Source organism: Cinclus cinclus, chromosome 1, assembly GCF_963662255.1.
Source record: "Cinclus cinclus chromosome 1, bCinCin1.1, whole genome shotgun sequence".
Taxonomy (NCBI): domain Eukaryota; kingdom Metazoa; phylum Chordata; class Aves; order Passeriformes; family Cinclidae; genus Cinclus; species Cinclus cinclus.
This window is the reverse complement of record NC_085046.1, coordinates 113,177,771-113,204,753: the sequence shown is the minus strand read 5'-3', so window position 1 is coordinate 113,204,753 and position 26,983 is coordinate 113,177,771. Positions and strand designations below refer to the sequence as shown.

At 36.4% G+C, this 26,983-nt stretch overlaps 1 pseudogene; it reads right to left on the bottom strand.

The window, feature by feature from the left end:
- LOC134057050 (lipoxygenase homology domain-containing protein 1-like) overlaps positions 1–26,983 on the bottom strand; it is a 139,309-nt pseudogene that overhangs the window by 28,065 nt on the left and 84,261 nt on the right.

The following is a 26,983-nucleotide window of genomic DNA, read 5'->3' as shown; positions in this document are numbered from 1 at the left end:
AACATATAATGAAAAAATACTGCTGCATAGGCAGGAGCCTTTCTTGCAGAATAATTTTATACTTTTCAATTAACGGAATACCTTTATTTTCACTGAACAAAGAGTGAATCAAGACTTTTATGTGCTTCTCTATTACTTATCTGCAAGCAATTCCTTTTTAGAGCCCTAAAATACTCCTGTGCTGATATCTACATTTAGAAATATAAGGACACTGCTCTTATAAAATGTCAAATAAATAATGAAGACATGGCTACATGCCAGACCTGTATCTTACTCTGTAATAGAGAAAAATTCTGAGCTAAACTGAAGTAGATGCAAATACTGTAAAATTATCCTTCAGGTTATAAATCTTTGTAGTTCACTTCTACTTTCTTGGTCAACATTTCTACATGTGCATTTCTGGTGCCTCTCTGTTGAAAACTACCAGTGCAGAAATCAGATAGCTCACTTGTGAGACTATGATTTAGGGAGAAATCCAGTAAAACTTATATTAAACTAACTTTACTTCATGAGGACAAAAGGACTGGAGCTCTAAAATTCAGTTAAATCAGTTTATCAGAAAACCATAATCTGAACTTCAGCATAGGGAAGAAAAATGTGACTTTATCAAAACTGAGTTACGTTATCCATAGTATTTAATCCCTTAAAAATAAAGATTTAAACTCTCCAACTTTTCTTCTGAATAAGTATTTCAAGTAGGTGAAATCCAGCAATATAATAACCACTTTCAATTCCCATTGAATTGATGAGGCTAGGTGTAGTTAGGAGCTGAGCTCCTCCTAAACACACATACTCTGTCTCTGCTTTGGCTATCAGTCTAGGCTGATTTGGAGGCTTGCATCCTTAGAGAAACTCTCATCTTTTTGGCAGCCAACACCAACAGAAGAACATAACTTACTGGTTGCAAGACACTGATGGACTTTTTTCTAAATTTTAAGTATTCCAACCCAAATTTTCTGTAACAAATATTTGTTTCAGAATCTTTATAAAATTGTTTCAATCCTATTTCTTTCTTTTTCTTTGTTTCTTTTTCATTTTTTTCAAAAAAGAGCCAGAGTAAATACAAGCAATTTGTTTCTTCCATGTTTAAAGTATCTTGAGATCTTTTCAGCTGAAAATTTTACTCCCTCTGTCCAGAGCTTCTGACGAGCACAAGGTTTTTATGTTCAGGACATGCATTTTGCTGTAAATCTTCCCATGCTTCTGCAGCACATTCAGTACCTAAATGCCCTCCAACTTCTGTTTATACTGACAGTGCATCAAGGAAATGCATTTCTGGCAGCAATATTGGACTTTGACTGGTCTGTGTCTATGAGCTATGGGACAAACTCCCACATAGTGAAGGAAAAACCTTCCTGGTACATGTAAGAAAACCTTGGGGGTGGTGTCTGACAGTCTGGAGAGAGTCCAAGAGCCAGACTGAGGGGTAGACAGCAGAAATCTGGGAAAAGTGCCATAGTCTGAAGAATGGCATGAGAAGAAAAGAGGTCTTGAAAGGAAATTGAGTCTTTCTGTAGCTCTACTGCAAAGCAAATATGCAGGAAAAACAATGGCATGTCATTGAAAACTTTCAAAATTTGCAAAATTGAATACAAAAGCACTTGATATAGTCACTTTATTACCTGTCAGTATAGCTAGCTATGTAAGGGTTGGTATTTACCACGTAAGGTAGAGATATTGCTAGGCACACACACATAACAGTCACAGAGCATTGCAAACTAGACTTAGTAGACTTCCCTATTCCCAGTAAATCCACATGAATTGGACTGGGTTCTAAAAGTGAAAAACATCTTGCAGAACTTATAAGCATACCTTTCCTATAGTGAAATTTTCATCTCCTTTTCTAATTAGCTTTCTTCTGCCAGTATCTCCCAAGGAGCCTTGCAGCATGACATACACATCTGCATCTGTTCCTGACCCAGGGGTAGCTCCCTTAGTGATGTAGAGAACATAGATTTTCACTGTGGGGAAAAGGAGATCAAAGATTTACCAAACCTAAACCAGTTAAATCATATGATATTTAATAAATTACTACTGTTATGTTTTCATTTTTCATCCTATCTGCAGTGATCAGAAGACCAAAATACATTGTAATGCTTAGAAAAGCATATAGATGCATTGTAATTAGAATTTAAGAACCACTATTATAAAGAATAATAAGCTAAATAATTTGAGTGGGCCTGAAACACCAACAGAAGAAGGAAAAAAAATAAACAACGCACATAACAAATTGGTGTAAAAACACGTAAACAATACTCTATCACTACTTGTATGCATTTAAATACACAGCACTCCAATGAAAAAGTTCCTAGGCTATGGATGATACTAAATCACTCAACAAGTACTATCTATGCTCAGAGCCTCATGGAGTTCAAATGAAGCTGGATTCTGTCAAGGAGAAGGAGACTTTTTGATTTTCTCTGGATCATGGTCCAGTCAGTGGCTCTTCACTCTGCACTGTGCTAATTAAAGATACTGGCCTCAGGAGAGGAGATGACATGTAAGAGAACACACAGTATGAACACACAACCCTTCAACTGAGCACTCCTTGAAAGGCTGCTTATGTCAAATACCTGTTTGTACTACCAGGGAAATGCATAACACACTGATGATATGGCCCCTAAAATAAGAAAGAAATCACATCCCTAAAATAACCTTAAAATCAACTGAAAATGAGAAAAAGATGTGAGGAGAGGTAAAGAAAATATACCTGTCCTCATGTTAAATGCTCCTCAGAAAAAGGAGTAGCATTTTTAAATATTTCAATATCTGTGCTCTTCCAGAAAGAAATAAATCTCAGAAGTATTTAAAAGTGAAGAACCTTACCAGTGAATTTCCCATCAATACTTTCTCAAATTCATGTTCAAGAATCTTCTGCCTAAGTGCTTTGTTTGATACTCACTTTGAAAGCACAACAAAAGAAGCAAGAATATACAGATTACTTCTGTGCTTGATCTAAACCCTTAACTTCTGGAGCAGCCTAGGATATTATCATGGTAGAATATTCATTTAGGATAAGACCTCCTTCATTCTTCTCTAACTTTGATTATAGAACCTCATAAGAAACACAGAACAAACTAAAAATATCCAGTCTTGAGAGGACCAAGGCACAACTCTGATGGAGTTCAATAACATGGAACTGCTATGTCACAAAAAGAATGCCTGCAATTCTAGGAACACAAACAACAAGAGATGTGTTTGAGCCGGGGTGTGGGGGGGCATGGATTTCCTTCCTGTCTGAAATGACAGGACAAGAGTTATTTCCTCTGTATTTCCCTTGCTCAGTCTGTGAGAGAACCAGATCATATTACTGAGTAAAAGCTGAACTCTGAGTACTGTTCAAAACCCTTTAATAGTTTCAGTGCCATACACTTGCTCTTTTATGTGTCACAAACTGACACCAATCAGACTTGAGTGCACAATGCTCAGTTTTAGGATGTAAGACACTGGTTTTAAACACTGGAGGAGACTTGACCTAGCCACGCATCAACAGGCAGAAATGAACAGAAAATATCTGCAAAATCCTTTGGACTGCTCTGAAAACTGGACATTGTCACTGACCAAAACTCTCCCAGTGTTTCCAATTTGTGACAAACCTGCTGGAAAAGGAGACCCAGCTATGAGAACTGGAAGCTCAGACACTCTTCCCCCTTCTTCATCAGAAAAGTTATGACAAAATGGGAATTCTATAACATTTTTAGTTTCTATGTGTTGAAGCTTTACCTTAGCAAAGAGATAAAAAAACCCCTTCAGCATCTGTTGTGCTCTAATGCAAACCACAGCTAAACAGAAACTATTAAACAGCTATGACACATCATCTCAAAATTTAAAAGTAAGAGGAAATAATTTTTTTCTAAAATGTTTTTGAAAACAACCTTTTAAATGAGAAGGAATAAATATCTTTCCCAATTAAAGGTAATTAAAATGTTGTCAACATTATTGCCGCAGAAACTGCAGTGAAGGGAAAAAAAATTGAAATAGTTCAAAAAAGTTTCCTTTATGTAACCTACTCATCCAGCATATGGAAGAAAAAGAAGTGTTGATATGGGCACATTTCAGCTTTTGAGAAATGTCAATATGCCACAGTATTTTTTAGTGTAGAACATTTTCTAATTCTAAGTAAAAGGAGAAAGAAAAATAAGGGAAAAAATTAAATAAAGAAATTAAGGATGTTTTCTGACATGTATCTATATCAGTACATATGTATCACTTGAATATTTGATATGAATTTCAATGTCTATTAAATTCTGTGTACAAACTAAGAAAATGGTGATCCTGAGATAAGTAGCTTATTCTTTCTATAAGAAAACAGATTTTAATGATGACATATCTTACACTATGGTATTACCAGCTACACTGAGATAAATTCCCATTTTCTAAACTATTTAAACCTTGACCAGACAACATATTTGAAAATACTTTGTAGGAAGTAGCCCTGCTTTGAAAAGGGCACATAAAATTCACTCATTCAATTCTTCGTGACCTAACTCACTAAAATGTCCAAACCTTTAAGCCAGTAAGCAAAACCAACTTTGTTTAGGAATTGTTACTGGGAGATGGCAGCATTATTTTGTCTTCAAAAGACTCTTAGTATTTTTCATTATGATAGACACACTGAAAAGAGTTTTTTAAATGCACTGTGAAGTATAATGCTAGGACGATTTTCCTTTCATAATAATAGCTACATTCCTGAACAGTTTATTGAAACTGAGATTTCATTTACTGTGTTTCATTTTTTCAAGAAGTGAAAGAAACAAGAATGAAGATGCTAGCTATTACATGCTGCAGAAAAAAGGCATACCTTAATTAATTTTGTTCTAAGCATTATTTTATAACGATTTCAATTTCCTCAAAAAAGCAGAATTATTATTTTGTAGTTACAGCTGTAAGAATGAAGTTGGAATATAAATACGGGATTCAAGCAACTACACCTGCATTTACTTTTGGTAGAAGGGGAAAATCTGAGACTCTCTGGAGGTGCAATCTTTTAAAATCAAAACAAAATAGCATAGAAATTACCATGCTGATTCTAACCAGCAGTGTAAATACACTGCTAAGCTGTCTTTAATAACAGATATTATCCACAACCTCCTATACCAACCTTGTTATTTCATACAAGGATTCAGCCAGTCCTGCTACAAAAAACATGCAATATGAGAAAATGTTTTCCTAAAACCCACATAATTTACACGTATCCCAAAGCAGGGAAATTTATAATTTCTTTCTCTACCTCTTCCCACCTAAGGCAATTTTTTTGTGCATATTTTCCTTATTTGTATAAATTATGCTGATTTCTCTTAAACTGAGCTTCGAGTGATTGTTCTGAGCTAATGAAGCAGAACAGACTAATAGATGTCACTGTTTTCAACTGCCAAGTCTCTCTTCTGAAATTTTTGCTGTGATTTACTGTCTCCTGCAATACTCCAGAAGCACTCTTAATTTTGATAGATTTGTTGGATGACTATTTCATCTGGCTATGAAGATGAAATTAACAACCTGCCTACCATTTAAATGTCAGGGAGTTCAGCTCAGTAATATCATGTACTGGAAAGGAAAATTATTTTTTCTCCAGTTTTGAATAAGAACAAAATAGAAACATTAACGGACAAAAGTATACCTGCAATTTTTAAGAAGATGACTCTTTCCTTTAGAATTATTTTTATTTTGCCAGCATAAGAAGATGAAGATATTTTTCCTTATAGTGAAATTCCATGGCAATTTCAGTGTGAGGTCAGATTTTAGCTGGATATCAGAAGGACTGTCACTTTTGCTATTCACTTCTTTTTTTCACATGCCAACTTAAAAGGCAGATAGTTTCATCAAAATGAATGTCTAGCGTCTCCTTAATTATTTGCTATGGATCACTGAATCTACAATACATAACAGCCAATTTGGAGTTATGTAAATACTACAATGTGTGCCAGTGAGTACAGTTCTGAAAAGACGTCACTGGATATGCTACAAATGATGGCACATCTGTATGGATGGCTCTACAGAAAAAACACCCAAGTTTACAAGATTTTTGTTATCCATAGCTATCATCGTGTTTTGAGCAGCCTTTGAAGTTAGAACTCTACAAGTGTTGCAGATTCTGGAAATTAAAAATTTAGCAATCTCAGACAGGACTGAAAACTGGAAGAAATAACAATGAATATAGAAAGAAAAAAATAATAGACACACAATAAATAATTGCTTTAGGTTTTAGTTTTTACCTCATGGCAATGCCAAGTCTCTCCTTCTCCAGCTTCTTCAATTTCTAGGCAAACTTTGAATATAGTATTAGATTTGTTACTTAGTTCAATAGAAATCTTGTAAATCTGCTCTTTTTAAGGGATCCTTTGGGGAATATGACTGAAGTACAAGTTCATTTTTCACCACATACAGTCAGAGACATTTTAGAGTTCATGGAACTAGAAGAAATATCACTAGTTTTGACATGGACATTCCAAGTCCCTGTTGAACTAAAACAGCAGAAAAAATGAGTGGGTTTGCAGAACATCCAAAATAACGCATCAATTTGTAACAGGCTGAGTTAGTGAGTGACTAGCAACTCATCCCCACCTTCTTACTGAGCTCAAATATTGTCACATAAAAGGTTCACTCACTATCATTGATTTAGTGAGAAGCAAATTTGGACACCAATCCTTCCATAGTGGTAGCTGATACTTGAGAGATGGGCCAGTCCAAGAGCAGTGATCAGATGAAACTGCCAGTTCTACATTAGGGACTTGTAAAGAGCCATGACAATCTGTTGATTTTGCCCCCTGCCCCTTGTAAATATCCCCTGATGATTTAAAATATTTTTTCTCACTAGTCACCATTCAAAAGCAGCATTTTTTTACAAGATACTACTGGTTATCAGGTTTGCCTTTGGTCAGGGAAGGGTATATTTTCATTTTAAGTTTTTAGGGATTTACTTAAATGAATATGTTAAAATTTGCTCCATACATACTATAAGAAGATGGCGATGAGATAAACTGTTTCAGAGCTTGAAATGTGATATTTTATCACACCTCACCACACTTATCATGATAACAAAGTACCAAACTTTACCCATTTCTTGTATGAAGAAGTAATGTTTGCTGAGAAATTAAAAATAGTCCTACACAGCATCACATAAATTTGTCTACTTTAGGGACTCAGGAAACACTCTAGGAGAATTTTTACTAGGTCTTTTTGAAGCATTTAGTCACTTTAGCATTGTAGATGAATTGACAGATCCCTGAAGGCTCAGAAGGACTGCAGACTGATGCCAGATAGGCTCCTAGATAACTTCTGCATCTTTCTATGGAACAGATACTTGGTTAAAGCTTCAATCAACAAGACCATTTTGAAAATCAGAAACCCGTCCAAAAAATCTCACTGATTTAGCTAGCTTTAATATTTCAACTAATATTAGTAGAATATATGAAAAATTCAGGGTTATCAAAGTCATGGTTTCAATTTTTAAAAATTGCGAAAATCAGAATTTTTGGTCACCCAGGCAACTGCAGAATTGAGCAGAATTTTTTAATAACATGACTTGGTTCTGTGGATCTGATAATTTCAAATAGCTATTTTATAAAACAGGGGATTTTTTTACTTTGAGTAATGGAACCAGAGACTATCTGAGTTTATGTCCATAACTCTCAGCTTCCTACCTCAGCTCCAGAATGTTCAGTCAGCTCAACTTCTTAACCAGAGCAGGAAAGTCTTTGTCTCCTACTATAACTAATGCAAATAAAGCTTTATTGTTTTAGATTGTGTGAGAATGTGTGCCATAAATCCAGCACTTGTTGACATAAAAATTTAGTACTCACTGTCTGTAAAATGATCTAAAATAATTTCAGCATTACAACTTCATGAATAGTCCTAAATCTATTTTCATGCCTACGAACATTAAATGTAAATGAAAACAATGATATCTGTGAAAAATGGAAGTCAATTGAATATTTATCACATCCCATGTGACATAATATGGGATATTTTAGCCCTTTAGTACTGAAATACTTGTCCTTAAATTATCAATAAATAGCTGTCCAGGAATGGAAGGACTATGTCTGTTGGATAGTACAGTACCATACACTGTTATAACACATAAATTAAATTGTATCATTTCCAATAAATTTGTTAAGATTCAATTTTAAAGCATCTTCCTTCCTTCTCCTTAGTTAAGTATAAAACATTGCATTGGGTTTGCATAGCCACGTTTTGGTGTCAGAGGACTTCAGGGCTGGCTTCTGTGAGAAGCCATTAGAAGACTCCCTTGTCCAGCAGAGCCAGAGCCTGCTTGCTCCAAGACAGACCCACTCCTGGCCAAGGCTGAGCCATCAGTGATGGTGAGAACACCTCTGGGATAAGGTATTTAAGAAAGTGAGGCGGAAAGAGTTGCTCAATTGCAGCTGGAGAAGAGTAAGAAAATGTAAGAGAAACAATTCTGCAGTCCTCAGGTCAGTGCAGGAGGAGGGTGAGCAGAGGTTGCACCCTGCAGCCCATGCTGAAGACCATGATGAGGCAGCTGTGTCCCTGTGGCCCATGGAGGTCCACAGTGGAGCAGAGATCCATCTGCAGTCCATGAGGGATTCCATTATGGAGAGGTGGATGTCCAAAGGAGGATGTGACTTCATGGAAGCCTGCACTGGAGCAGACTCCCAGCAGACTTATGGCCCCGTGGGGAGAGCCTGTGCTGGAGCAGGTTTACTCCTGAAGGACTACACCCTATGGAAGGAATCCATACTGGAGCAGTTCAAGAAGAACTGCAGCCTTTTGGAAGGCCTCACTTTGGAGAAGTTTGGGGAGCACTATCTCTTGTCACCCCATGCTGGAGTGGAATAGGAGGGAGCAATAAAGACAATGTGATAAATCAACTGCAACTTTCATTTCCTGTCCCGCTGCAAAACTGGATGGGATGAGGTAGAGAAAACTGGGAGTAAAGTTTAGCCCAGGAAGGAGGAGGAAGGATGTTTCTAGATTTGGGTTTAGTTCTCATTGTCCTACTCTTAATTTCATTAGTAATAAATTTAGCTTATTTCCCTAGTCATGTCTGTTCAGTCCATGGCAATAACTGCTGAGTGATCTCTCCATGTCCTTATCTTGACTCATGAGCCTTTTGTTATGTTTTATTCTCTCCTGTCCAGCTGAGGAGGGGAATGATGAGCAGCCTTGATGGGCACCTGCTATCCAGCCAGGGTCAACCCAATGCAGAGTGCAAAGCTAAAAATGTAATCTTTCTTTGTTTCTTTCTCAAAAATCTTTTCAGAAAGACATTAATGGACTGCTGAAACCCATTTATTTTTATGACAACTTTGTTAGCTTAAACAACTCTCTTCCCTCTTTGATGTGTAAGCCTTCATTAATTTGATAGATCACTACTGTGTCCATTTTGAGCATTTCATTAGCTATTCTGAATCTGTCACTTTTTTTCAATACCCTTTCACAACAAAGAGTTGCCATTTTCTGTCATCATCTTTTGTTTACAACTATTCTGGCTTGATCGAGTCCTTCTGGACAGAGGTGGCTACAATTATACATGGCATATCTCATGAAATATCACCGTTTCTCTGCAAAGCCAGTGGTCCACTTTGATTTTGACTTATAATGCCTGTGGGGTAATACGATGTGGGGTCGAAATAACCCCATAGGCATGTCATATTACTGTCTCAAAATGATCCTGTGATCTTATAATGAGCCCAGGTATTTCTCTTAGTCCTCCTGCTGATGAATTTGTGTAGCAGAAATCATTACAAAACACAGCAATGCAGATCAAATACAGTTTTTGGACCCTTAGATACTATTTAGTTCCTAATTCTTAAAAAAAACCCCAAAACAATTGAAATTAGGACCATGTAGAATTGAGAGCTCAAATAGCTAGTTGAATTTACATCTAACTGTATGCAAGTTGTTTGCCACAGAATTCTGTTCCTTTCCTTCCATTCTTAAAGTTTATCACTCAATTTCTTATTCTCCTGATAGCACTCCCAGCTTTGTAGCACCAAAAGATTTCATTAACATATTTACTGTCTCTTCTCCAGCTCTTTACAATTCTTCCTTTTACTACTACTTTTCACTTTCTTGTGGTTACCTAATAATTTCCATACCATAGAGAAAATAAAATTCAGTACAGGAATTTAGACAGATTAAATGTCATTACATTTGTCTTACTGCTAAATATTTCTGTAGTATCATCTTATTTTGCAGTCTATCTTTAGTAAAGTCATGGTGTATTCCTTCTCATTTCCTATTTGCCTCTATGGTCTCAAATACTCTTTTTTATAAAAGCGTGTTATAAAGGTTTTCATGTGAAAAAATTACTAGGTCTATATTCACCTACATTAAGCTTTTTATTTTGCAGATGGAGGCATTATTTTGTTTTCTGATGTTAAGTCTTCATAAAATAATTTTAAATCCTTCCTATTAGATCTGCCACTGGACTAACAACTACTCTGATTGTCACTGTTTGAGTAAATGGAACTCAAAGTTCTATTTGTGTTTCAGATTTTCTGATTTTCAATAAGCTCATCCCATTAGTAACTACTTTTGCTTACCCGGTCAACTTTATGGTTTCTTAATGAAAAGAGAGACAAGGTATTCTATTGGTTTAGGGATTATACCTACATGGTCTTCAGTCTGACCTCTACTGCTCCTGAATATTTATTAATCTTTGAAGGTTCTTGTAATGAGTAAATGGTTGAAGAACTATTACTATTTGTTTTGCTTCTTTTACAATGTCTGATTTAGCTTGAAATTTAGTAAGAGCCATTGTATCCATATAGCTTCTGACCCCTGAGGTATATTGCTCTTTGCTGATTTGTTTTTTATTTATCCACTCCTCACAGGCTCCTTGCTTATTTGTCGCATTATTTCTGGATTTATTATACACCCAGACCAAAAATGATTTTCAATAGATACAGCAATGAGTATCAATAACCATAGACATAAAATTATTAGCAAATCTGTATTCAGATTTTTGAGGACTATGTGCGTGAGGAAGGAAGGAAGGAAGGAAGGAAGGAAGGAAGGAAGGAAGGAAATTGTTTTTACACAGCTATATTCAGACATTAATTGAGGTGCATAAACAAGGATGCAAGATTTCTCTCATTTTTCTTATTATCAGTGAGGAAAGATGTGACAGACTTTGACCAACCTTGGGCTTCTACTCTGAATTACCCTCAGGAGATACCTGCCTCGCTCTGTGAACTATGTAGGACACCTATGGAATCTACTTAATGGAAACCTAGAATACTTGCAGTGGTGAAATATAGCTATTTCTTGTTCTGAAATTGTCACTATTCTAGCTGCTCATACTATGCTTATATTTCCATGGTTTTCTGTTCTTCTGTTGTATCAGTAACATTATTTCTGTTTTGTTAGATGACTTGAGGTATTCACGAGTAGACTAACTATAGATGGCTAAATATCAGGATATAATCTCTTAGTTTTGTCTGTAATTATGTATAATATAGAATTCTCTGAGCATAGAAGGAAATATGTAAGAGCATGGAAGTTAATAGAGATCGGTTTACAAAATGGCTGATGCAGAATGCAAATTCACACCTTCATGTTAGTTAAACTTTACATAGCTTGGTCTATCAGTTCTGATTCAGTTTTCATAAATGGACCCAAACCAGCATTTTACACGTCTTCAAAAAAGACACATGAGAGAGCTAAAAAATCCAGTATCCTAGCAAAGCATGTTTGCAGTGCCTAAGTTGTTTCTGAATTTTGGTTGTTTTTTAATTAAACAATTTGAATAGATTATTGAGTTCAGGTCAACTAACTGTTTGCAAGAACTTGTGCCATTGATATAAGTAAAAAAGAAAACTGCAAATAAAAGCAAATGCTTTCTGCAAATATATGAACATAAGGGAAAATCGCATTCTGCTAAAAGAGTTTTTGTATCTCTTCTTGTGATTTCATCACTGTTGCAGGAGCCTTCTGCTCTGCGTTGAATGCCATATGGAACAACCTACTTTCTTTCTGCTTCAGCTTTTTTTCTAACCTCAACTCAAATCATAGTACCTTCATTGCCTCTGTCACTTAATATCTCCCTTATGCTCCAGTTTTTCTTCCCTGAGCATTGTAATTGTGTTTACCATCTCAGGAAAGTGTTTGGAGAGACAATTATTGTGAGAGAAGCAGTTCACATTCAAGCTATACTATTTCTGTAGTTTGGTTTTAGCCTTAAAAATAACCGAGAAAATTTTATGGATTACAATTAAAACAGGAGCTGGAAGGAGTTTTGAGGATTTTGGACCTTACCATAAATCTTTACTGTCAGCACTCCATTCCTGACTTTTGCAATAAGTTTCAATGTTCATTCCATCTGTGCATCACCAACTCCACTGTCTAACAATTGCTGGCAAATACATATTGTTCTTCAGTCTTGCCTGATTCATGGATCACAATTTGGTTGAGGTACCATCCGGCTCCATAACCCCCATTATGGTGCTCAACTGTCCAAGGTATACTGCTCTCATTTCAGAGATACTAACCTGAGAAGACAGAGGCAAAAAGAATAGCAAACTGATTAGCCCACATATCTTATCTTCTGTCTTTGAGAAGTTTGCATTTGGAAATACGGATTCCTTTCAATGCTGGAGTATCTTTTTCTGAGAATAAGGAAAGATGTTATAGGCTGACATTCATATTTGGAGAACCTGCTCAGAAACTATGTGGATCCTTGAATATATACTTTTTTTTTTTCATCATAATCACTGCAGCTCAGGTTTTATTCCAAAAAACCATCCCTTTTTGGAGGTAGAAACAAACATCTGATCAAAAAACCTAGAGAAAGCTCATGAAAATTGAAGTTCGACTAGTCCCTCATAATAGAAACAAAGGGAGTTCTCCAAGAATCAGTATAGACCTGGTAATTTAAATTTCTGTTTAGATAAGGAGTTTTATTTATAAACATTTCCAAGTATTTTACATTCTAAGACACCCTACTATTCAAATAGGAAATGTCATATTATTCAACTCTGAACAGAAATACTGTTGATGACTATGCAAACAAAGGAAGATACTGACATTAGAAACTATAACTAAGGCTGTGCACGCATACAGGCAAGAATTGATGTGCTCCTTGGATGTAAATAGACATCTGTTTAAATATTGCTACGGCTACCAGTAAACAAAAGCTAAATGGCAACTGCACTAGTGCATGTTGGGATGAATAAATTATGTGAGTGAGAGAATGAATGTGTTCTCTGCAAGATAATATAAGTGGGTGGGTAGATACATGGGCATGTGTGTGGGTGACATTAAAAAAACCCCAGATGGATAGTAGAAACAGACGCTATAATTTTTATTTGTTGCCAACCAATTTGCCACTAGGCAGGAAAAAGCATGAGGACCAGAAAGCAATGAAGGAAGAGATGATTTTTAGAACGAATTATGTCATCTGGTCCATTCTCCTGTCTGTGTCAGACTATTCTCTACTATGTGATCAGAAAAAGAAAACATCCAAGTTATTATTCCTATCACAGCCTTAGGACTTCCAGCATTCATACCTTGTTTTATCCACAATATCCTCAAACAGTTACCATGGCAAGTTCTACCACTCCATTTAAGTATATGTAGCCCAAAAATAAGATCTAGTTGGGAGGAACATCTTGCAAATAACTTTTCGAGAGTACTCATTGCTTTTTAATTTTATTCTTTGTAGTTCCAAGTCAAATATAATTTTCCTGTCAGTCTACATGACCTTTGACTTAGAGGAAATAGCCTGTATTGCTAATATTCATGTTCCTTCACAGCTAACTCTAATTGAGAAAGGGACCTATCATTAGTTTCATTCTTTGTGATAATAATTAACATTCATTAGACAACAGTGGTCATAATCGCCCATTGTTATCAATGAATTCTCATAATAATACATTGAATTGCCTACTCCCTCAGCATTAGTAAGAAGGTACTTTTGGTTGATGTCATTCCATTTCTTTTTTCCCTTCAGTTTAAAGACATTTGGAACTGCATTAAGCACACTACTGGAAGCACAATTAATGAAAGCCAAAAAGATTTTATTTAAACTGTTTTGTAAATCTATTTTACTCTGTTTTCTTACACTTGGTTGAAATATTCTGTCTTCCTAGCTTTTCCTTATATTCATGTTTTTTTAACAGTTAAGACAGATCTCTTTATTTCTTCTTTTTTTTTTTTTTTTATCGCAAGTTTCCTTGTTTCCTTAATTTTGTTTTTTTTTGCCTGTCCGTTCCACATTTTTCAGGGATATTGCTGACATAATCTTGTCTCCCAAGACACCTTGCCCTTTACATTCCTTCCTTTTACCTTCTATTCTTAGAAACTCTCACTATAAACACATCCCAACTTTTTTATTGATGTACTTCTATGTAAAAAGAATATAAGACTGGAGGTCGTATTTTAAATTGCAGATCCATCTAGTCCAGTATAGTGTTGCCAACAGCTACCAGTAACAGATTTCTAGGGAAGAGCTGAAAAACAGGGCAAATATATAGAGATGCTTCTTGAATATAAAGTCTCTCAGCCTTCTGCAATTTGTGGTTCAGAGATTGCCTGAGCCAGAGATTACGTCTCTGCACTTAACAGCCTCAGTGGAAAGTTGTCTTCCATGACAATGTGCAATGGCTTTTTGCACCAATATGTCTTTTACCATCTGCAACATCTTGTGCCAGAAAGTAAAATGTATTAATTACACATTGAGTAAAAAGCCACCTCCTTTTTTTCTTAATCTGCCACCTGTACATTACATTGAATGCTGATGAGCTCTTGTATATCACAAATAAATGTAAATGATGATTTTCCCTATGCCATTTTATATTTCTTATCTCCCTCACCTTTCCTCTCATCATCTCTTTTCCAGACTAAACAAACTTGTTTGCTTCACTGTTCTTTGTATGGAAGATATTGCATATCACTTGACATTCCTCTTGCACTTTTTAAGACAAGTGAATCAACAAAACACAGCATCTATTATGCATCTGCACTAGTGAACATCTTTGGAGGCATGACTGTGTTTTCTGCCTTGAAGTGGCTGATTGTTCTTTTTTTTCCTTTTAAAATAATTTCTAACCATGTTATATGTTCTTTTTTCCTTTTGTTTTGCTTCTATTGAGATGATATCCTACTACTTTCATACTTCAGAGCCCATCATTTTGCATGCAAATTTAAAGGGTTATTCCCCCTCACAGCCACTGCTTTTCATTTAGCTACAAAGAATTTGCCATTTAATTACCCCCTCACTGTGTATGAAGTTATTCTGAAGTCTCTACCACCAGCTTTAATATTTATTACCTTAAATAGCTCAGTATGGTCAGAACATTTTGCCATCCCACTGCTCAGCTGTTTCCCAGGAACCTATTGAACAATGAAGAACGTGAACACACAAAATACCTAAGCTGAACACTTTCATCGTCTGCAGCACAAAAAACTGCACCCTGAAAACAAAGGAACTGCTTGGGAAGATACCCAGCACTCTGCTGCTCAGCATAGTGGCTCTGATTTCTTTATCACTAACAGCCACATCACTGACTCTGTATTAAGATCCAGTATGATCCATGTGAATTATTTCTTTTTAGACTTCTTTTCCAGATTATGCCACCGACTATCTGCCTTTACATCTTTGATTAACCCTTCTAATTGTCCCTAAACATTTGCCATCAAAAATGACAAGGACTGACCTGTATTTTTGATAATATCATCCACACAATCAACATCATAAAGCTCTTCCTATATTGTTATAGCAGAGTTTGGACTAAGACAGCAGGATTCTGAAAAAAACCCCAAAAAATGGCATCTTAAAAAAAAAAAAGAAAATATTGAAGAGTCAGAACTACATATAGAAAAGTCTAAGTAGAAAAATTAAAGACACATTCTTCTTTGGAAAGAACAATGCAGCAATACAAGTGCATGGAGGGTAGAGGTCTATAAATCAAGGGAGAAGCAAAGAGAAGGCAACATGGAAGAAAATATTCACTGTGTCTTCCAAACAAAAAGATATGGAATGAAATTTAAGTAGTATGTGAAAGTTTAGTTTTACTCAGGTAGCAGATGAAGTGCAATTAAATTGACACAGGAGACTATGGACACTTCTCACGTGCCTATAGAAGAATTTATCCAAATTCATGGAAGAAAAAGTATCAATGAACAAAAAAGTATGAAACAAAATGATATGGCTGATTTCTAAGCTACTAAGCTCAAGAAGACATAATAAATTTAGTGAAGGAAGAGCTGTTAAGTGCAAGGCTAGGAAAGCAGTGGAACAGGTTGCCTAGGAAAGATATGGTATCTCAGGCATGAGAGGGCATAAGAACAGTATGAAAATGTACAGAGGATTCTGCTTTATTGTACAGGATGAATTGATCAGGTGCTCTGAGTTCAGGGTATGGGTGAACAGGTTGTGCAGATATAAACATTAATATGGTAATAAACAAAGGTTGACCAGAAAATTTCTTCTAGAATTTGTCTTGCACAAATAATTATGTTTACAAGAAGGCTTACCTGTTCACAATTCTACAAATAAATGGATTAATTAACATATAGTAGCTAACATATTTTAAATCTTTCTTTCATGTCTATCTGGACAAATTTTTTAAAAAAAGAGAAAAATTAAAGGGGCAGTCACAGGAAACAGGCCTAGTATTTCTATACTAGCTTCACAAATAGTTGAAAATTAAGCCATAGAATCTTATATATCAGATTCAGTTCCAGATTCTAAGACCATTTACTGACAGATAGTTTGTGGATTTTAGATTTAGTGGTACTCAAACTATTTTTAAACTGTAATCTCAATTCAGGTAAAATGCCTATACTTTAGTAAGCAACACATTCTTTCCACAGGTTACCAGAGTGCAAAATCCATGCTGATATTTCTTAATTGGAAAGAAATATGGTATTAGAAAATAATAAAATTAAATACCTCAAACAAACATGAAAATTACGCAGTAGTAACCTGCCCTTTTTCAAAATGTGAGTGCCCTAGTTTCCTTTTGCAGGAATCTCCCCACTCTCCAAATACTGTGATAAATACATCTGCATCCATTTCTGACACAGGCAGCATTCCTGTATGGACAGTGATCAAGTAAACAACTTCTCTATGAAAGTGAAAAAAAAAAAAATCTGTGACACGAGACATTACCAAATGAGATTATTAGCAATGTAATTAACAAGCATTATAAACCAATATATTTTAGGCACAAGATTAATTTCAAAACCAAGGAATTAAGTTATAGGAATCCACATCAGTTTTCTGAGTTTCATATAGATTGTTAGCTATCTCACAGAACACCCTACAACATTAGGGATGAAATGTCCTTTATGAATCAATGCAACAATCCATGCTTGCATTACAGAAGGAAAAAACATCCTACTTCTGGATTCTGGAATCACCTGAAAGACCCAGACTGATTTTATTATGTTTTGTAAAAACAAAAAAAAAAAAAAAAACAAAAAAAAAAAAAACAAAAAAAAAAATCAAAGAAAAAAATTTCAAAAAGGAGTTATTGCAGGAATTATAGGACTTAATTTAAGTTGGGATTTATCAACTCCATTTTTCTAAGGAAAAAACAGAAAAAAAAATAGGTGGTAAAAATTAATTTTTGTTCTGGATTAGCTGAATTGTGTTTTAATCTCATATTTTGAGAATTATGGCCAACGTTATTTAATAGGTTGAGCAGAAATGGCTCAGCTATTTATACAAATATGTATTGTAATTATTCTTTGCAACAAAGGATGGCTTTCCATGACTTTTGTCTGATGAGTTATACAGTGCATATTCCTTGAGGCAGCATGACAGAGGATTTTTAACGGGTACTGTGAAGAATTAAATGTTATAACAGACTCTTAAGATACATTTCCATTTGCAGTCTAGCCTCCAGTTAGATATTACATACAAAAAGTTTTAAATATTTTAACTAAGACTTCTGTTCACAGAGTATAATGAATGAGAATTCTTTTCTACATATTTTATAGAATGCAATCTGTACAAAGGAAGATGTTATCATATTTTAAATACAATGATGAAATGAAATATTACTTTGGGGCAGAAATGGGGCTTGAAGAACCTCAAAAAATCCTGCATTTTTCTCTTTGTGATTCATGCCATTATGACTTTGCACCTGACTTTTTTTAATCTGTGATTTAATCCCTCGTTAAGTGTAAATCAGTGTTTTTCTGCAAACTGCCATTAAAATAGACTAACTGGGTTTTGCGCATTTTTCAGACTTTCAAATTGGTACTTAGTCTGGTAAAAACAATACATGTCAGTTGCTTTAAAACAGAAGAAAATGCTTTAACTAGATGCATATAGGCAGTACTTACAGGATGGCCAGGGTATCAGACTCAGTCAGCATGGGTTTAGGAGGAACAGGTCAGGTTTGACCAACCTGATCTCCTTTTATGACCAGGTGAACCACCTGGTGGATGTGGGACAGGCTGTGGATATTGTCTATTTAGGCTTCAGCAAAGCCTTTGACACTGTCCCACAGCACACTCCTGGAAAAGCTGGCAACCCATGGCGTGGACAGGAGCACTCTTTGCTGGATTTAGAACTGTCTGGATGTCTGGGAACAGAGTGGTGAACGGTGCTGCATCCAGCTGGGGATCAGTCACCAGTGGTGTCCCTCAGGGGTCTGTGTTGGGGCCAGCTCTGTTCAGTACTTTTATTGATGACAGGGATGAGGGTACATGGATGAGTTTACCATTAGTAAATTTGCAGATGACACTAAGCTAGAAGGTAGGAGGGCTCTGCAGAGACACCTGGGGCAGTAGGATGGATGGGCAGAGTCCAATAAGATGAAGTTTAACAAGTCCAAGTGCCAAGTCCTACACTTGGGCCACAACAACCCCCTGCACTGCTACAGGCTGGGGACAGAGTGGCTGGACAGTGCCCAGGCAGGAAGGGACCTGGGGGTGCTGCTCCACAGCTGACTGAACGTGAGCCAGCAGTGTGCCCTGGTGGCCAAGAAGGCCAACAGCACCATGGGCTCTATCAGGAATGGTGTGGCCAGCAGGAGCAGGGAGGTCATTCTTCCCCTATACTTCCCCTGAGGTCACACCTTGAGTGCTGTGTCCAGTTCTGGCCCCTCAGTTTAGGAAGGACATTGAGACTCTTGAGCATGTCCAGAGTAGGGGAACAAGGCTGGTGAGGGGCTTGCAACACAAACCCTGTGAGGAACAGCTGAGGGAGCTGGGGTTGTTCAGCCTGGACAAAAGGAGACCCAGGGGTGACCTTATCACTCTCTACAACTCCCTGGAGGGTGTTTGTGGTCAGGTGGGGGTCAATCTCTTTCTCCAAGCAGCAACCAACAGAACCAGAGGACACAGTCTTAAGCTGCACCAAGGGAAATATAGGTTGGATATTAGGAGAAAGTTTTTACTGAAAGAGTGATAAAGTCCTGGAATGGTCTGCCCAGGGACGTGGTGGAGTGACCATCCCTGGATATGTTTAAGAAAAGACTGGATGTGGCACCCAGTGCCATGGTTTAGTTGAGGTGTTAGGGCATGGGGTTGGACTTGATCTCTTCCAACCTAGTGATTCTGTAATTCCACAATTTATTGGATGAATAGTTAAAAGTAATTTTGAGTGTTTTTTTAATAATTATAAAATGCTTTTCAATCTTGTGCCTGGTGTACATGCTATTAGGCAGTTTACAATTCTATGTGTGTGTGTACATTTGCTCACGTTTTTATTTTTCATTTCAGCAGCATACCCCTGAGTGGCGCTGGTCTGGCCTGATTCACAGCAAGATCTGTCAGTCTCAGATCCATCTTCTCCAAACAGACATGGGGCTTCAGTGTGAAAGCCCAGCTCTTGTTTAGTGTCCAGGTCCTTTAGCTGGAACTACAGGCAGAATCAGAGAAAGAAATTAATTTATCTGAATTAATTCATTAATTTCCTATTTCCAGTCCAATAGAAACTGACATTTCTTCCTTTTACTAACTTCTGCACACAGTTTATAACAGCTACCTGATTTGGCATAACAGTTACAGCAGCTCCTTCAATCTGCTAATTCTGCAGCCTGATGTTTAGAGGTGTATTCTTCATTGCATATCAACACAAGCATAGGACCCATTTGTAAAGAACCAATGAGAGATACAGCTTAAATTGAACTGTATGTGCTTGCAATTTCAGAATGTCAAATGAACGAATACAGTTACATCAATCTTAATAGCATATGCCCATTTTGCAAAAACATTTGCTTTGCTGCTTTTTTATTTTTTAAAATGAGTCTTGCTATATCTCAGGTAGGTTTTTCAAAGTTTGCAGAAATTAGGTGTCCAGTGGCTTTCAGGCCTACCTGTGGAAATAAATTGTTTGAAGAATGAATTTCAATAGAATGGGGAAGCTTAGGTCCAGCTTCATTCTACTTGGCTTTAAATATTTATTGGAAAGTGAAGAAATTAACTTCCAAGTTCATGGACTTAGAACCTCCAAATCAGCTGAGGAAGCACAACCTTAACAGCTCACACATCCCTGCTGAGAGGGTCAAGGTGGTCAACTCAGATCAGATGCTCTATCCTAGGTCAGGTTATAAAGTACAGAGTGAAACTCTACCAAGTATATTCAGAAACATTTCTGGTAATTATTACATGCAATATTGAACTCCATAAATAGCTAATGACTGCAAGTTTGCAGAAATGGTTTCTTCAGTCTTTGGAATCTCTTTATATAGAAGTAGTATATTCAAGACATTTAAAACAAAAGGAAACAAAAAGAAATAAAAACTTAATTTCATCAGGACAGTAAATAATTGAAATTTTTAGGCAGGGATTCCCCAAATTATTTGGGTCGCTTCTTTCCAGTACTTGTAGCAGCTGAAACAGCAAAACTTTGTGCTCATCGTACAGAATATGCATACAGGTATTTGGAAATTCTGAGTACAGGTTTCCTCATGTAGATTTCAACTGCAAGATTTGATATGTATAAATATTTATATAATTGAATAAGATAAATTATTGGGAATTTGCCAGTTCCACTCTTAAGAATTTTGTCAGACTGTCTTGCTTTTGAGTTCTTAGAAATGCAATGACCTAACATTTTCCATTACTGCTTATTCATTCTGTCCAGTGCTTTACAAGATCAGTCACAGGTCTTCCAGATGAAAGTAGACAATATCCCATGACCATTACCATCAATTACTTGAAAAAAGGTAGTTTTATTTAGATAGTATTACATTCCACTAAAATTGCAGCCCACTGTTTACCTATTGTTTGCACTTGCAATAACAAATCCTTTTCTATTAAATGTATAACTTCTTCTTACACAAAAATACTTCCCCCTAATTTCTATAAATATGTGCAACCCTAACTAAATATCAATACATATCACAAACTCCTATCTGTCTTAAAATTGCACTAAGGTTTGCCTGCATATGCAGGCAGACAGTCCGCAGAAACTGGACTGATAAAAATGAGGTGAGCAAATCTATGCAGACTTTGGCCTTAAAATAAAACATACCTGACAAGTTCTTGCTAGTTCTAAGATTACATCTAAGTGTGAATTTCAAATCAAATATTGTTTCTATATTCTAAACAAGCATTAAAAAATGGGTTAGTATTCTATTTTAGGAAAGGCCAGAAACTATTTTAGAGCAAGAAATAGCTGTAATATAATATAAGAAATAGCAAGAAATATCATCCTATAGTACATAAATCTCCAGAAGTTACAGAAAGTACATAAATTTTATCTAAAGTTATCTAATTCAATAGAGAATTTTGCAGAAAACTATAGGAGGTATCAGGAAAACCTTTGGTACTTGTAAGAACCCTGTAAACATCAAAATAGAGAAGACAGTGGCAAAATGAATGTAGATATTTTATCTCCTTTTTTTGCAGTTTCATCTGTGTTTCTGAGAAATTGCTGGAACTTTGAATATTACTTCTTTCACTTAAAAATAAATCAAAGAAGGGAACTGCATTTAGTTGGGGCTGGGTTTGACCACTGGTTCAAACATCCTGACTGCTGCCTGTAATTTTTCTGTTTCTATACAACATTTTTATTTTTTACTGCACTGTCAGAATCCTACTAGAGTGCGACCAACTAGTTACATTTTAGATTATGCTTCCATGAATAACTAATTCATAAATAGACTAATAAAATAGTATTAAATATTATAAGCATATTAATGGCAAAAGCAATAGCTTCTGTTGTGGCTTATGCTGTGGGTTGCACATGCATACAAGAGACTAAGTAGGTCTAAAGCAACCTACTGACTTTTTGTAGATTGCAACAATTTTTAGCTACTAATAAACCAATCATTAAATAAACTGTGAAGTATTTGAAAGTACAGACAAAAATCACTTAGCCAGTTGCATACAGTTGTTTTGGAAGAGAAAGCAAACTATTAAATTTATGAATTTTCTCTCATGTTCTGAACCACCAGTCCTGGAGGCTGAAGTCTTAAATTACATACTGGATATATTAAAGGTAGTGTCAAAATATTTTTGGAACGCTTTATCAAATGACCTGAAGATGCATATTTAAAATGAGAAAATAGCTTTGCTTGCCTATTTGTTCCATTTTTATATCCTAAACTGAGACTACAAAATTAGATGACGCAGAACACACTGGGGGAGAAAAGATAAACTCCTCCTCTATCCCCAGAGGAGCTCAGAAATTCAGACTCTATGGTCCTTTGAGGGCCACAAGCCCATTCACATTTTAGCCTGGAATGCACCTGTCCCTAGCATCTCTTTCAGAACAGTTTCTGGAGTCTTTATGCATTTAAGGAATCACCTTGATCCTTCAAATCCATGGCAGGGTTAACGGACTCTGTGGCTCAGTTCAGGAAAGCATTCTTCAACTTCAGATTAATTCAGTGCTATGTCCACAATGGGTTCTTTTGCCCTTGCCTATAGGCAGAGCTCATTGAAACAACTTTTCCTTGAATTAACCTTCAAGCTTAAGTATTTAAGTATACTTTTAAATTCTAATTCTATTTTAAGATTGACAGCATTAAGTCCTTTCTCCATTCCTTTTTATGAGAATTCTTAAAGAAGTATTAAACTACAATGAGGTTTAAGGGCCCACTGATGGTCATATTGCAAAGAATAGATATTGAATATTATCTTAATTGGCTTCCACAGGTAGGTTGGTCTGAGTCTGGAGACTGTCACTATTTCCATGCAGGAATTAACATTTCCTAACAGCAGCAGGAAACACTGCCTTCCATGTCATGATGAACTGTGCAGAATGGGTCGGCACACCAGTGAAGAACTATAGCAATATGCACTTCAGCAGGTGCAAACAAGGTCAAGCTGCCCACAAAGAGATCTGCAAGCTGTAGGCAGTCACCTATAGATGCCAGGTAACTGAGACCATCTGTGTCTCAACAAAAGTTATTTACTGCTATGTTGAAAAATGTTGCAAGTTTATATGTGTTATATTTGGAATACTTTCTGAAGTTTAATTCCTCTTCTCAAGGATGGACCATATAACACAAAGGAGACTTTTGTTATATCTCAAATATTATCAATGGTTAACTGTTAGGAAAAAAAGAGTAATAATTAACTATATGTTTTGTGCGATAGTTTTCATGGCATACTTTAAACCAAATAAAAAGAAAATTCCAACAGGTAAAAATAGCCAGTGAGGTTAGTGTTAGGGTGAGGAAGTCCTATCAAGAGTGCAAGTTAACTTGGACTCACATTCATACCATAAATTTTTTCTATTTTTTAGTGAGAGAACTGGCTGCAGAGCACAGGCCAACACAACAAAAGGAAGGAAATGTGCAACCGAATTCTGCATTTTCAAGGCCAATTCTTTTCTCCTCACTTAATTCAAAGTTAATGACGTTTTTCACATCAAATTTGGCATTTCTTCAAAAGAGTTTTCCTAAGTGATATGTTTTGGCCCAGATATGAGAAATTCTCCAAGCTGTGTTTATTTAAGACACAGAGGTATAAACATTAACTCTGACAAACAAATAACCAGTCCACGTAATGTCATACTTATTGGCTACAATTATTATTTTTCTGAAATTATTTGGTATGACTTCTATGAAATAGAAAAAAAAAGAACAAAAACAAAAAGGGAGTATCACTTAGATTTTGAGCTTTCTGTGCTGGGGATTTCCCTTTTCTTACAAATGCAACTTGAATTTTAGGAGTGTCTTCTGGTGCTTATGTGCAGTGCACCCATGTTTGCCATTGTCCTCTACTTTTCATATCCAAATTTTTCGTGGGAAGAGATGTCACAGACATTTCTGTAATAAAAGCAAGCCTGTGTTTAGAGCCCTGATCTGTTATAAGGCAGTACAGACCAAAAGACCTCTATTGCCTGGTAATGTTGGATTTAGCAGAGGAAATTCAGGCAACGAAGCTGCAAACCCCTCATTACTCATGTTAGTCCCATGGGGGGGTAGAAAACCAGGCCAGTGGCTTCATGGATCCATGTCACACTCATGCAGAGGCCTTTCCTTTGTATTGTTTCAAGGACAGGAAATGTCCTGCCAGAGGAGAATCTTCCAATACTGCCATTTCAAGTTTCTCCATCCCAGCCATAATTTCTTCCTCTTTGTTTACAGAAGGCATGATTTACCTTGGTCCAGGCCCATGCCCCTCACCAGTGAGGAACCAATGCCAAGTTCTTCCTACTGTGTGAAGTAACTTTATACTAGTCGTGATCTGCTCTGCCACACAGGGTGATTTGTGGAAATGAAAAGGAGACTTCTGCTTGTATTACCTTTGAGCTGAATTGTGACTTCTACAACATCTTACTTGGAGTGTTTATTGATCCAGCCATTGTGAAAAAAAAAACACATGCAGAAAAATGGCAGCAGACTTCTTTTATAACAATTTTTCCAAAAACCACCCATCTTATTGAAAGTAAACAGGATATTATTAATTCATACCTTCTAAGCAATAAAATATTCTGTGTTTGCAGTTGTAAGTTTCTACCTTCATCAAATCAATAAAAAGTTTTCTTTTGACAGACTTCTTAAGGAAATAAAACTTCTGAAAATACATTGGCTATGAGTATATGTTTGTGTCTGTTCCACTACACTTCAAAATACTCAATGTTTTTACAGATCCTGTGAAATTAAATGTAGGAATAAATCTGCTGTAATGAGCTATTACATCTCAAAGTATAAAAAGTTTTCTGTATACATTCTCAAGACAAAAGAAACCCCAATAGGAAATTATATTATCAATGTCGTGATGGAAAAAGGATCAGGATTTTTATGACATTAGCCATCAGAAAATCCACTTAACACATAGCTTTCCTTCTGGTGAGGCTCCATTCTATATAACAAGGAACAAACTTCAGCTAGTTTTATCTTGAGACCATGATTCTTTGGAAACAAAGCATTAGTAGAGTCAGATCTCCGAGTCTTGGTAAACTTGGTTGCACTCCTAGTGTTGCTGAAGTGAATGAAAGTTTGATTGTTCATTTTAATGTTACCATCTAGGAAATAAGTCTCCCAGCCAGTTTTTCTGAGTCTGAGTTTAACCTACAGAGTAATTCTGTAGTCTTGGGGTTTTTTAGAAAAGAAAAAAGGACAAGAGACTCAGGTTATCATACTCTGGAACAATTGTTTCCATTATCAACATTATCTGCAAGAGTAAAGTACCTGTAGAATCTCTATTCCGTTGCCTCTAAAAAGCAATGGGCCAAAATTGTAGCCAATTCATTTTAATCTTGCTGTTTGTATTTATTTTCAAGAAATATGCTTTTTTTTTTTTAGCTACAATAGCTGCTTTGGAGTCAGAAGCAGGATGAGAAAAAATGCTGCAGGAATGCATCCTTTTTATCTGCCGGTCAACCTCACATATGCAGGATCCCTTAAAAACTATTTTTGCATGGATTAGAAGGAAAGAACCTGTAGGGCCAGAACAGCCTTTCTTCTGTGTTCCACTTCTCAATCTAATGAACCAATTTAATGTTCTGATCTTTACCTGGAAGCATATAGCTCTGAAAATAAATTCTTATTTTTTACTTATCCATCATCTAAAAATGTGCAAGGAGATGAAATTCACAGAAGTTTCAAAAGTATGATGCCATATTACTTCCTGAAAAAGAAAAGCTTTGTTGACTGTGCTTATAAAAAGATAGAAACTTCAATGGAGAAAAGTTTCATACATAATTTTGCCGTTTTACATTGTCACATTTTCTTGGAATGCCTTGCACATTTTAGTAAAACCAAGCTAGATCTAGATACTTGACATGTATAATCCAAAAGGAAATAATGAACTGCAGAAAATGAAAAGCAATTTTCTATTTTCTAGAATGTTTTTAAAACTACTTTTGTGTTAAATATCAGACATTTCTGAAGTACTAGGATGACCTAAATCTAGAAATCTACATCATTATTACGTTACATTGACTGTAAAAAAATACTGACTTTTATTAGACTTTTAAAACCAACACAAACTTTATTCTACTTGCCCAGCTGTACAGATTTGATTTTGAAAATATCCACCTGCAATATATAAAAATCAAAATTATATATGTTGGGGGTTGGTTCTTTCCCTTTTCTATCTGTGGAATTTTCCCCATTGTCATGCTAAGATACCTGTTGACTGGGCCCTGATGGCGAGGGGGAGGAGAGAGAGAGGAGGGAAACCCCTTGAGATTCAAACATCCAGAAGAGGAAGCAGAAGGCTCTGGCTCTCCCCATTTCCCCCGCGGAGTTCGGACGAGAAGGACGATCTCCGCCTGTGTCCCATCCCTGCCATCCCAGCGCCGGGAACCATCCTCACTGCTGTGGGACCCTGCCCTGCTGCCTTCTCGCTGTAACCTGCCTTCATCCAGCACTCTGCTGAGCATCAGGACCCACACCGTGAGCGGAGAGCTCTCTCTCCATCTCTCTCTCCCCCTGGGACAGCGCTGCCATCACCCCCAGCCCTCCTGCGGCTCTGCGGGACCCGCCCGCCCCCAGCACCGGGAACTGCAGCTCAGGGAAAAGGTGCCTGCAGCCAAAAAACACTGGGACTGAGTTACTGTTCTGTTTGTGGGTAATTTCATAGCTGTTGTTGTTCTTGTTTGTTTTGTTAGATATACTAGTAAAGAACTGTTATTCCTACCCCC